The sequence below is a fragment of the Erpetoichthys calabaricus genome, chromosome 4 (genome assembly GCF_900747795.2).
Source record: "Erpetoichthys calabaricus chromosome 4, fErpCal1.3, whole genome shotgun sequence".
NCBI lineage: Eukaryota > Metazoa > Chordata > Cladistia > Polypteriformes > Polypteridae > Erpetoichthys > Erpetoichthys calabaricus.
Window position 1 is genome coordinate 189,827,672 of NC_041397.2, and position 13,958 is coordinate 189,841,629.

The window sequence follows — 13,958 nt, forward strand, 5'->3', positions numbered from 1 at the left end:
TACACTGTGAAATTAATAAAGTGGATATTTTCTTACCTTATTATATTTAAAAACACTTTCCCTTTCTGTCTGGTTGGTAGTTTTTAATTTAAGAGTTTCAATCTTGTGCTATAATTTCTAAGAAAACTTATGTGATGAATGTAAAAAGTAGGTCAATAACAGCCATGGAAAAAGAGGCCTCGTGGAAACAAAACTGTCTTTGTACATCGATCTGTAAACCACACGGCAGCTTCCATCTTCATTTTAGGCAGCTGAGCTGCTTTGTTGTGGCAGATACTTTCATTGACTCCAGTTAAACTTATTTAATTGGTAATATAATGAGGTAAATAAAGAAGCTGTAGAAACCAAGAATGCATTAATTTTTATATTATTAATTCTTTTATTACATAAGATGATGAAACTCACCAAATCCTTAATTCAGAATCAGAAATTATTAAGCATTTCAACTTTTCTAATAATTTTTGCATGTACATTTTTTTCTGTCATAAAACAAATTTATTTATGGCATTACTTTAATTATGGACTTTTAAGATTTGAAAATGGGTGTTACTATATTGTGGTTGGAGACTATAGTGGAAATACAAAATTGTAAAATGAATCACCTTCCAGGAAGCTGCATTTTATCATTATCAGTATATAGCTTGCTCCAGAAATGAAAGAGAGCTTAGTTTCTGTGATGGTTTCTCAGTTTAATCAAATGATTGACTTCAGACAAGTTCTTTTTTAACTTCATTATACTTTTCTCCTTCTTTTCCATGTTTAAAAATGTGAGACTATAGTGTCCAGTGACTGGGATTTACACAGGAACCATCCATTATCCAACCCGCTATATCCTAACTACAGGGTCACGGGGGTCTGCTGGAGCCAGTCCCAGCCAACGCAGGGCGCAAGGCAGGAAACAAACCCCGGGCAGGGCGCCAGCCCACCACAGAGCGCGCACATACCCACGCAGACACGGGGAGAACATGCAAACTCCACACTGGGAGGACCTGGGAAGCGAACCATGGTCTCCTAACTGCGAGGCAGCAGTGCTACCCACTGTACCACCGTGCAGCCCTACACAGGAACAGTTAATTAAAAAAATTATAATTGCTCTAAGCAGAAATTAAAATGGAATCAGAAGCCAAGCAATTTTTGGGGTGTTGCAGGATAAAGTAGGGCCAAGTTAGAGCCTAACTAAACAGATCATCTTCTATGCTTTTAGACTATATTAGATTGATTTTGTATATAGGTCATTTCAATTAACAAGTTTGGGATTTTTTTGCGAAATGATTATAGTAAAATAAAACACAATTTAATTTAAAGAACTAGTTTGGTGAAATATTTAAAAAAATGAATTAGCCTGTACAATGTAGTAGATTCAATCACATTCTTATACTTACTTGTTAACTCATGTCGAATTAGTGCAGTCGATGAATAAAAAGTTTACAACAATAGTACAGTCGCTGCATTTTTCAGCTGTGATGTGCAGAAGCATACCTTACCGAAACTCACAGATGTAAATGGGAGTAATTCAGCTTAGATGATGACAGAGTTTAATTAGTGCTGCTTTACTTTAATCTTACATAACACTAGTTATGCCTGGCGAAATAAAGTCTTCCACAGTGCTACCACTCACCCAGAGAGTGCTGTGTCACAAGGAAGTAATATTAATCCAGAACAGCCATAAGCAGTAACATTATTAGGTACATCTCAGAAAACCCAGTATAAACAATGTAGTGAGTCAAGCCATAGCATGCCCTGTCAACTATCACATGTTCCATATGCACTGTGATCATTAAAAATATCTATCTATATTTAAACTGAGCCTTTGTTGAGTCAAGTCCAATTATTTTTTGGACTAGACTATGTTTATTCACATATTTCTTTAGCCTATCAATGTTCTCCTGAAGAGCAAAGACTTGGAGTAAAATCGCAAGGATTTACACAATGGTTTTTTGAAGATGGATGTGGGTAGAATTTCAAGCATCAGAATTGGGTTTTTCTTTTGTATTATGACACCTAAGTCCAAGTTCTACACAATGGTTTTATGAAGATGGATGTGGGTAGAATTTCAAGCATCAGAATTGGGTTTTTCTTTTGTATTATGACACCTAAGTCCAAGTTCTTTGCACTCTCCTTCAGCATGTCTTTCTAAAAGTGTATTCACTTCAAGGTTCAAGGATATAGCTAAACGTCGCCAGTCCTCCAGAGAACAGCACCTCCTGAATGTTGTAAGGAATGTTGCACTTAGTGCTGGGCGGTATGACCAAAATTCTATATCACGGTATTTTTCAAAATTGTACAAGTTTCACGGTATTGGACGGTGTTTTTTTCCCAAGCATGAATTAACCACATTTTCCACTGCAATTACTGCTAAGTAATAACTAAGAAGAACCTATTCCACTGTCATGAGAATTGTACATTGTACAAAAAAACATTTTAATGTGCACACAAGTATTAATACAGGTTTGCATGGCCCCATAAAGTGATAGTTTTCAAGGAGGGGGGCACTAATGAAGAGAAGGAATCACATTGCATAACAGTTGCAGTCAAAATATAGAACCTTTTTATTGAACAAATTTTGCAAACAACTTAAACTAAAAATTTGACAACATATTGTCAACCATCCAAAGAGGCATTTAGACTTAGTAAAATATCCAGAGGTGCTTGTCAAAAGTTGTATTGCACTGAACATGTCTTAGAAAAGGATAAATAGTAAATATTTTTTGAAAACCAACTACACTTTCTGTTAATGTTAACAATCTCTGTCCACTGACACGTTAAAGTGACTTTTTAAACACTTTACCATCATTAAACTGCATAATATTTAAACTAATAAATAATAACAAAATAAATAATAGTGCAACTTCCAGTACTAATACTATTACTTCAAAACTTCAAGCCCAAGTACATTACACAGTATTCACCAAAATAAAATAAAATAAAACAAGTGCAACTTGGTGATGACATCTTTACCAACTGAACCGTCATTAACTCTTTCAGGGCTGATGTTGACTTTTGTCGAAATTTAGTGGGTACAGGATGGTAATCGGCTGTAAACTGCAACAAAACTCACCCTTATGTTTTAGTTCTACTCTTCTTTGCTTGAAGGAAAGTTATGTATCTTTGTTGATTTGACATTGTGCACGAGTAGTGAAGAGCAAACAACCTCTAAAACAGCAGCAACACCTGGCAAGACTAAAGCAAATGTGCAAAGCAAAATACTCCATGGACATTTTACGTATTATATCCCATATCGCTTTTTCAGACTGTGAGTTTGATCCAAGTGATCTGGAGATGGAAAACGAAAGTGAGGTACCAGTATCAGTCTATCGGTCCCCAGCTAATTGTGGTGCTAAACACGTTCGTGTAGCGGATATACCTACAGCAGCATTCGCCTAGGACGACCACCACTTATGATGACAAGAGGTACAAACCACATTGTGTCACATTGCGACTGTCATTGTCACCCACCTGCTGTGTGAAGACAGAGAGGTAGCCAGCCTGCCGTGCATTCCTGCTGGTCATCGAGCAGCCACTGCTGCCAGAGATGCTGAACAGGCACTAATAGCAGCCACAGCATGTACCAACAGACGTTTTATGTTGATTTATGTGTAAAACCAGTGCATTGGGTGCTTTTCAGAAAACTGAGTTTTTTGGAAAAAATATTCAGCCCTCAAGGAGTTAAGGCAAATTGCATTAATATGGACCTTACTTCAAACTAAGCCATATACATAAATAATAAAACTGCAACTTGCATTTATAATACTATTTGTGGTATAGCGGGTCTGCGGCTTCAAAAAAAAAAAAAAGGTCAGTTTATAAATCCAGTTTGCCGTGTCCATCTCCGTGGGCGCAATTGCATGACCGCGGAGAGTTGATGAGTTGATTGGGGCAAGTCGCACCCGATTGTTCTCAATTGCTTGATCGGCTTACTGCGGTGTGTGAATAAAGCTCACGGAGACGTATATTTATGGGCCGGCAGGATAGGGGGAAGGAGAAAAGAAAAGATAGAACACAAGGAGGTTAAAGAAGGGAAAAGGCAGTCATGGGAGATGATCCAGACACCAGGAAGGTGAAGGCAGCACGAGCTGGAGCTCCGTGAGGGAGCGCAGGCTGAGGCGATCTAGGGGCAGGTTCACCCCACTGACTAAGCATGTAGAGTGGGGTGAGCGAAATGTAAGACCTCCCAATGGATCTGAGGAGCGACTGAGTGAGCGCGAAGGAAGACGGGAGGTGTGCCGACCTCGGACGGTCTGGCAGCGCAGCGTGGCAGCAACCAAGACAGGGGTCGGCAGAGAGCCGTTCGTGCTGCAAAGGCTCCGCCAGCAATGCCAGTGAAGGGTGGAGACAGAAGGTGGTGTGCTGCGATCAGGCGAGGAGAGAGACTGCATTTTAACCTTTATTTTAACGGATTTATTTATTATGGATTTTATCTCCACGTTTCACTGGTTTTATGGATTTGCTATTTATTCGGGTACTGTATTTTTCTGAACACTACACAGTGGACACTTTTGGTTTTACTTTTGACTGTTTTTAACAAAAGCACTTGAGCACTTTCTACCATCCCCTGGCTTCAATGAGATTTCTCAGCTCATCTCGGTCATAACTATCGACGGTGTTGGTTCAACAGACTCCCATGTGGGAAGAGGGAGTCTGTAGTGGACCGGCATCATCACACTATTACACAGTAACCAGATACATTACACAGTATTGAAAAAAAAAATAAAACAAGTACAACTTGGCTTGCAGTATTATCCAGTAGTATAGAAACAGTATTCACACATTTGAACATAATGGTCCACATCCGAATTTTTAAAACCAAAGTATCTTCAGACAACAGACACGGCACCATTTTTCGTCAAAAGGTATTCTGTGTCATGTTCAACTTTATCGTCTGCTACAACTTCCATTTAAGAATGTTTTCTGTCCATTTTCACCGTTCAATACCTCCATTAACGCATGTACTCTGTTGCATGCCAGTTTAGCGGTGCAGCAGTGAAAAAGGTCCCCCCTTAAACAGTTTCCCAATGTGCCACGTTCCGAACGTTGTTTAGGCTATTTAAACCGTGTTCCGGTATAAGAAAAATCCATACTATAAGAAAAATAAAAAACGGTTTTTGGTATGAACCGGTATACCGCCCAGCACTAGTCGCACTTCAGAATATAGTGTTTCTCAAGTCCTAAGGGCTTTGAAAAATCTTATTTATTTCTGAGTCTTCTATATATTTGTATAGCCAGTCATGTGGCTGAATGCTAACAAATGTTTGGAGTTGGTATTACCATCTTATTCTTGATCCTAGTTGTTAATTAGGCATATGTATACTTGTAAGGTTTTTTTAATCTTTTTATGATATTGATTTTCTTTTTTGTATCATCAGAACAGGAAAAAGTCATTCTGTCTTTTAAGGATTCTATGAGCTTATATACAGTACTGTATATACTCATTGATAAGTTCTCCCGCAGATAAGTCGGGACTTGATTTTACAGTATAATTTCTGGTATTTTATAATGTCGGTTGTATAAGTCGAATGCGGAAAACTCGCACTATTGGTACAAGGGATTATGATATGCTAACACCCACCTGAGAAAGTAACCTTGGAGCACACTTTTTTTTTTTAAATGTAGGTATGGCAATGCGCTGTATCAGCGCATACTCTTAAGCTTTCTCTCTCTCTCTCTGTCTCTCTCTCTCTATTGTGCCTACCTGACCACACGGTAATACCCGAACTATGCCAAAGCAACGTTTGAACTGATTTGTGTTTTTTGTATCTCAAACCCTCATACACCTTTATCGTGAGAGCATCCTTTATGTACGATGGAGCGTTCGATCAGAAAAAAATATGAAGCTGGTTTTAACTTAAACGTCGTTGAAGTAGCGAAAGAAATTGGTAATTGCGCTGCCACAACAAAATTTGTTTGGAGTTTGGACGAGGCAAGAAGATGTAAAAAAAAAATGTGTCGCATTTTTGAACGTCTGTATAAGTCGGGGTCTGATTTTATGATCGATTTTTCGGGTTTCAAGACCCGACTTATATGTGAGTATATACAGTATATATTTTGTTATACCACTAGGGGGTGTCACTGAACCCCAAACCACAGACATGACAATACCCAACACAATTCTAGGTTTAAATAATGGACTTTTGTTCAACAAAGTGCCTTCCACATGCAATTAACAGCAAAACAATTCATTCACAATTCTTTCCTCCTCCAAAAGAGTTTTGCCCATTGCCTAATGACTTTGACTCGATTTAAGTGGGACAGCAGGCTTTCTTTTAAGCTAGTCCGGGGAACTGCTTCCAGTCTCCTGTCCAAGTCCTCTAAAGCACTTTTTGGTCATATGAACACCAGGGCAGTCCTCCCCCAGCAGCGGCCTCTGGTGGTCTCTAAAAACCCTGACAGTGTTGCGTTTCCGGACTCCTACTCCCGTGCCACCCAGCAGGTTCCTTAAGCAGGTCCAGCCTTGAGGAGTACTGCCACCTTTTATGTGGGGGAATTAACTGGTACCGGTGAGTCTGTTTACCTGCTCCTCCCATTATGGCCACCTGGCCAGACCTACTGGTCTAAAGTTTTAGAACACTTCAGTTTTTACGGAAATGTACACAGTGTAACGTCTTAATATTTTATGAAATCAAGGCATAGAACAAATAAAAATGGCAGATAAAAAAATAAGTCAAGGAATCATTAAATGTACAAAATTTTATTAAAATTTTTGATTCGTCAAAGTAGTCATCTCTTGCTGATATAACAGCCAAACTATGGTAACCCTTTTGATTCTGTGCAAGTCACAACATCACACTTCCTACTCTGTTTGACAGTTGGTGTCACACAGTGTGGAACTATTCTTTCACCAACTCGACAGCATACAAACACCCTGTGTGATGAACTGAACATTTCAAATTTGAATTCATCCGTCCATAAGACTTTCTTCCAGTCTGCAGTAGTCCACTGCTGGTTGTTCTAGGCTACCTGGCACTATTTTGTCCTTTAACACTAGAATCCATGAAGCCTACAAAAAAAGTAGGTAACTCCAGGCAACCTTAAATTCCTTTGCACCCATAACACACACACACACCACCACCACCACCACTGCAGCTCAACTCAGGCAAAAAGTTCCCCCAGCTCAAGTCATGTTTGTCTGGGTGTGAGGTGCCTGGAGTTGTATAGGGTAAATAATATAGCGTTATTTGGAACACATGCATTTCATGTGGGTTCCATGTCTGCAACGATCTTATATAAATGTAGGATGACAGGAAATGCAAGAACTGTTGAACACATACCTAAAACACAAACTTTTTTCCATGTTATAGTACTAACGACAGAATTTTGATATGAAGTGTATAATGTGTGAAGACTAAAGTCCAAATATCAAATAAACACTTTCACAAAAGGTACAAGTATGACAAAACAAGTGTGCTTTTATTTAAGAATATAACGGCTGCTTGTGCTGATCAACACATTTACAAAACAAAAGATGTTAATGGAGAGGTGCGAAGGAATTTAAGGTGGCCCTGGATTACGAGTTTTTTTTATAGGCTTCGGGGATTCTAGTGTTAAGGAATGGCTTTCTTACTTCCACTTGTCCGGTCAAACCTACAGCACAAATTCTCCTCTTTGCATTAGAAACTGAGATGTGCTTTTTGCGACCACCGTTAAGCCATGCCTGAAGATGTTGTGCTGTGAGCACCTATCACGCAAGGTGGCGACCCTTAGAAACTTGTCTTCTGATTGGGTTGTGACCTTGGGTCTGCCAGATCTCTTCCTATCAGAGTTTCTTCACTTAAAGGACAGTAGGGAATCATAACCATAGTAAAAGAAAATTATACAGAAATGTTAGACAGGATATTTGTATTTGAATTAATGTTCATAATTTATTGGACTATTGTTTAAAAATTTCCCAACCCAGCCACAGGGGATGCACAAACCAGTGTGTTTCTTCATGCTGGCCCCAAACCCAGATAAATGGGGAGGGTTATGTCAGGGAGAGCATCTTGTGTAAAATTTTGCCAAATCAATATGCGGACAACAATACAAATTTCCATACCGGATTGATCGAGGCCTGGGTTAACAACAACCGCCACCAATACTGTTAGCCAACAGGGTGTTGGCAGAAATTTGGCTACTGTTGCCCGAAGAAGAATGAGAAGAAGAGGGGGGAGACGTGTCCGGAGGCAGGAGGAGAGGAGGAAGGTAAAGAGAGTGGAACTGAGGGTAGGAACTTTGAATGTTGGCAGAATGACTGGTAAGGGGAGAGAGTTAGCAGATATGATGGAGAGAAGGAAGGTTGATATATTGTGCATACAAGAGACTAAATGGAAGGGGAGTAAGGCCAGGTGGATTGCAGGTGGATTCAAATTGTTCTATCATGGTGTGGATAGGAGGAGAAATGGAGTACGGGTTATTCTGAAGGAACAGTATGTCAAGAGTGTTTTGGAAGTGAAAAGAGTGTCAGACAGAGTAATGATTATGAAGTTGGAAATTGGAGGTGTGATTATGAATGTTGTTAGTGAATATGCCCCGCAAGCTGGGTGTGTAATGGGTGAGAAAGAAGATTTTTGGACTGAGTTGTAAGAAGTGATGAACAGAAATAAGGGATAGAAAGTGATGATTGTATCGGATTTCAGTGGACATGTTGATTAAGGGAACAGAGGAGACGTGGAGGTGATGGGTAGGTATGGTGTCAAGGAGAGGAATGAAGAAGGTCAGAGGATAGTGGATTTTGCCAAAAGGATGGACATGGCTGTGGTGAATACGTATTTTAAGAAGAGGGAGGAACATAGGGTGACATAAAAGAGTGGAGGAAGATGCACACAGGTAGATTACAGTATATCCTATGCAGAGGAGTCAATCTGAAGGAGATTGAGGACTGCAAAGTGGTGGCAGGGGAAGTGTAGTTAAGCAGCATAGGATGGTGGTCTGTAGGATGGCGTTGGAGATCAAGAAGAAGAAGAGAGTGAGGGCAGAGCCAAGGATCAAATTGTGGAAGTTGAAAAAGGAAGACTGCAAGGTTGAGAAGGTGAGACGAACTGGGTGGTAGTGAAGAATTACCAGACAGTTGGGAAACTACAGCAGATATAGTAAGGGTGACAGCAAGAAGGGTGCTTGGTGGGACATCTGGACAGAGGAAGGAGGAAAAGAAAACCTGGTGGTGGAATGGGGAAGTACAGGAGAGTATACAGAGGAAGAGGATGGCAAAGAAGAAGTGGGATAGTCAGAGAGATGCAGAAAGTAGACAAGAGTACAAAGAGATAAGGCGCAAGGTGAAGAGAGAGGTGGTGAAGGCTAAAGAAAAGGCGTATGATGAGTTGTATGAGAGGTTGGAAACTAAGGAGGGAGAAAAGGACCTGTACCGATTGGCTAGACAGAGGGGCCGAGATGGGAAAGATGTGCCGCAGGTTAGGGTAATAAAGGATAAAGATGGAAACGTACTCACAAGCGAGGAGAGAGCATTGAGCACATGGAAAGAGTACTTTGAGAGGCTGATGAATGAAGAGAACGAGAAAAAGAAGAGGTTGGATGATGTGCAGATAGTGAATCAGGAAGTGTAACAGATTAGCAAGGAGGGAATAAGGACAGCTATGAAGAGGATGAAGAATGGAAAAGCTGTTAGTCCAGATGACATACCTGTGGAAGCACGGAGGTGTTTAGGAGAGATGAAAGTGGAGTTTTTAACCAGATTGTTTAATGAAATCTTGGAATGTGAGAGGATGCCTGAGGAGTGGAGAAGAAGTGTACTGGTGCCAATATTTAAGAATAAGGGGGATGTGCAGGACTGCAGTAACTAAAGGGGGATAAAATTGATGAGCCACAGCATGAAGTTATGGGAAAGAGTAGTGGAAGCTAGGTTAAGAAGTGAGGTGATGATTAGTGAGCAGCAGTATAGTTTCATGGCAAGAAAGAGCTCCACAAATGTGATGTTTGCTCTGAGGGTGTTGATGAAGTATAGAGAAGGCCAGAAGGAGTTGCATTGCGTCTTTGTGAACCTGGAGAAAGCATATGACAGGGTGCCTCAAAAGGAGTTGTGGCATTGTATGTGGAAGGCGGGAGTGGCAGAGAAGTATGTAAGTAGTTGTACAAGATATGTATGAGAGAAGTGTGTCAGTGGTGAGGTCTGCAGTAGGAGTGACAGATGCATTCAAGTTGGAGGTGGGATTACATCAGGGATCGGCTCTGAGCCCTTTCTTATTTGCAATGGTGATGGACAGGTTGACAGACGAGATTAGACAGGAGTCCCCGTAGACTATTATGTTTGCTGATGACAGTGTGATCTGTAACGATAGTAGGGAGCAGGTTGAGGAGACCCTGGAGAGGTGGAGATATGCTCTAGAGAGGAGAAGAATGAAGGTCAGTAGGAACAAGACAGAATACATGTGTGTAAATGAGAGGGAGGTCAGTGGAATGGTGAGGATGCAAGGAGTTGAGTTGGCGAAGGTGGATGAGTTTAAATACTTGGGATCAACAGTACAGAGTAATGGGGATTGTGGAAGAGAAGTGAAAAAGAGAGTGTAGGCAGGGTGGAATGGGTGGAGAAGAGTGTCAGGAGTGATTTGTGACAGACGGATATCAGCAAGAGTGATAGGGAAGGTCTACAGGACTGTGTTATTTGGGTTGGAGATGGTGGCTCTGACCAGAAAGCAGGAGACAGAGCTGGAGGTAGCAGAGTTAAAGATGCTAAGATTTGCATTGGGTGTGACGAGGATGGATAGGATTAGAAATGAGTACATTAGAGGGTCAGCTCAAGTTGGACGGTTGGGAGAAAAAGTCAGAGAAGTGAGATTGCGTTGGTTTGGACATGAGCAGAGGAGAGATGCTGAGTATATTGGGAGAAGGATTCTAAGGATAGAGCTGCAAGGCAAGAGAAAAAAAGGAAGGAATAAGAGAAAGTTTAATGGATGTGGTGAGAGAGGACATGCAGGTGATGGGTGTAACAGAACAGGATGCAGAGGACAGAAAGATATGGAAGAAGATGATCCGCTGTGGCGACCACTAACAGGAGCAGCCGAATGAAGAAGTCTAAAAATTTCTCATGTTATAGTCAAGAGATTTTGTTTGTATACTTAATATAGCATTTTATTATTATTCTATTTTAAAATGATGTATGAAATTATAGAAATATGAACTTTTACACATAGTTAATAACATGCCTGCCATCACAAAATCACTTCAACAGTTCTTTGGTCATGTCAACGTATTATCAGTGTCTTTGTATATTACACACTATCAGTAATCTGTGGGAATATTAATGACTTTCTTTTTTTAATTTTATTTATAATTTTATTGTAATAATTCATACAAATTTTTTACAAATAATAGGATTGGAAAAAAAAAAGAAAACAAGTCGACCCCCATCCCAGAGAGAGAGAGCATGGCAAACAGAGTAAAACTTAAGGCTTGTACACCTAAATTGATGAGTTTAATAGGCCAGTAGAGATGAATGGAGAGGAAAAAGAGATGCGGAGATAATTGCTTCCTCCGTGCTTTAAGAGCTTATTCTAACATTTTATTGATTATATCCTGCCAGTTTTTAAAAAAATTATGTACAGAACCTCTAACTGTATATTTAATTTTTTCCAATTTAAAATAGTATAAAATATCAGTTACTTACTGACTTAAAAGAGGAGCGTTAGGATTCTTCCAGTTCAGCAAAATAAGTCTGCGTGCCAAAAGTGTAGTGAATGCAATTACAGTTTGTTTGTCCTTCTCCACTTTAAAACCATCTAGAAGAACACCAAACACAGCTGTTAATGAGTTAGGAGGGATTGTGACACCAAGGCTGTCTGAAAGGCACTTAACAATTTTGGTCCAAAATGATGTTAATTTGGTACAGGACCAGAACATGTGACCCAGTGAGGCTGGGACTTGATTGCAGTGTTCGCAGGTTGGATCTTGCCCTGGAAACATTTTGGACAGTTTTAGGCAAGACAGATGTGCTCCATATATAATTTTGAGTTGTATAATTGTATGCTTTGCGCATATGGAGCTTGAGTGAAGTCTCTGCATTGCTGTTTTCCACTCCTTTTCTGATATATTGATTAAGAGATCTTTTTCCCATTGTTCTCTTGGATCTTTGAAAGGGAGGGACTGTAAAATTATTTTATATATTGCAGAGATGGTGTCTAAGTCCCAGAAATTGAGCAGTATTTTTTATAGCGTGGACGAGGGTGCAAGATGAGGAAAATCGGGCAGGTTCTGTTTAATAAAGTTCCTAATTTGAAGATAGGGAAAGAAATGTGTAGCTGGAAAGTTAAATTTGGAATGTAATTCTTCGTGGGATGCAAAGATATTGTCTATATAAAGATCTCTGAGCAATTTAATCCCAAATCTTTTCCAGATATTAAAAACTGCATATGTTTGCGAGGGTTGAAAGAGGTGGTTCTCTTGCAGAGGTGCCACAGATAAAAGCTTCTCCATCTTAAAATGCTTTCTACATTGGTTCCATATTCTGAGTGAGTGAAGCACAATTGGGTTACAGTAATCCCTCCTCGATCGCGGGGGTTGCGTTCCAGAACCCCCCACGAAAGGTGAAAATCTGCAAAGTAGAAACCATATGTTTATATGGTTATTTTTATATTGTCATGCTTGGGTCACAGATGTGCACAGAAACACAGGAGGTTGTAGAGAGACAGGAACTTTATTCAAACACTGCAAACAAACATGTGTCTCTTTTCAAAAGTTTAAAATGTGCTCCATGACAAGACGGAGATGACAGTTCCGTCTCACAATTAAAAGATTGCAAACATATCTTCCTCTTCAAAGGAGTGCGCGTCAGGAGCAGAGAATGTCAGAGAGAGAGAGAGAAAAAAAAGCAAAAAAAATCAATAGGGCTGTTTGGGTTTTAAGTATGCGAAGCACCACCGCACAAAGCAGTTGCAAGAAAGGCAGCAGCTCACACCCCCTCCGTCAGGAGCAGAGAATGTCAGAGAGAGAGAGAGAGAGAGAGAGAGAGACAGAGAAAAACAAACAAGCAAAAATCAATACGTGCCCTTCGAGCTTTTAAGTATGCGAAGCACCGTGCGGGAAACATGTCGCTTCACGAAGCAGCTGCACAGAAGGGAGCAACGTGAAGGCAATCTTTCAGCATTTTTAGACGAGCGTCCGTATCGTCTAGGTGTGCGAACAGCCCCCCTGCTCACACCCCCTCCGTCAGGAGCAGAGAATGTCAGGGCCAGAGAGAGAGAGAGAAAAGTAAAAATCAAAATTCAATACGTGCTGTTTGATCCTTAAAGTATGCGAAGCACCATGCAGGAAGCATATCACTTGATAAAGCAGCCATATGTAAGCCCAGCAAAGAAGAGAGCAATGTGAAGGTAATCTTTCAGCGTTTTTTGAGGAGCGGCCGTATCCTCTAGGGGTGTGAAGAGCCCCCGTGCTCACAATATATTTGAGGAGTTTTATTTAATACATAATATGCGCTCTGGTTGGGTAGCTTCTCAGCCATCTGCCAATAGCGTCCCTTGTATGAAATCAACTGGGCAAACCAACTGAGGAAGCATGTACCAGAAATTAAAAGACCCATTGTCCGCAGAAATCCGCGAACCAGCGAAAAATCCATGATATATATTTAAATATGCTTACATATAAAATCCGCGATAGAGTGAAGCCGCGAAAGTCGAAGCGCGATATAGCGAGGGATTACTGTATTAGTATATTGCCAATAACTTGCATTTGCTGGGGCACAAAGCAGGGAATATAAAGAAGTACTGCAGGATTTTACTTCTATTGCGGACCAAGCCTGTGTATGTTCATCTATTTGTGTCCAGGTTTTTATAGCTTGTATGTTTGCTGCCCAGTAATAAAACTGAAAGTTAGGTAGAGCCATGGCACCTTCTGCCTTAGGTCTTTGTAGGGTCGCTCTTTTGATACGTGGATGCTTTGAGTTCCAAATAAATTAGGTTATTGTTGAATCTAATTGCTTAAAGAATGATTTATTGATTTATATTGGAATGTTTTGAAATAAAAAAGAAGCTTAGGAA

The 13,958-nt window shown here is 40.3% G+C and overlaps 1 protein-coding gene across 2 annotated transcripts in view; it reads left to right on the forward strand.

Annotated features, from left to right (window-relative positions):
- Positions 1-13,958, forward strand: part of grtp1a (growth hormone regulated TBC protein 1a) — a 131,432-nt gene that overhangs the window by 69,248 nt on the left and 48,226 nt on the right. The gene's annotated exons all lie outside the window — the stretch shown is intronic.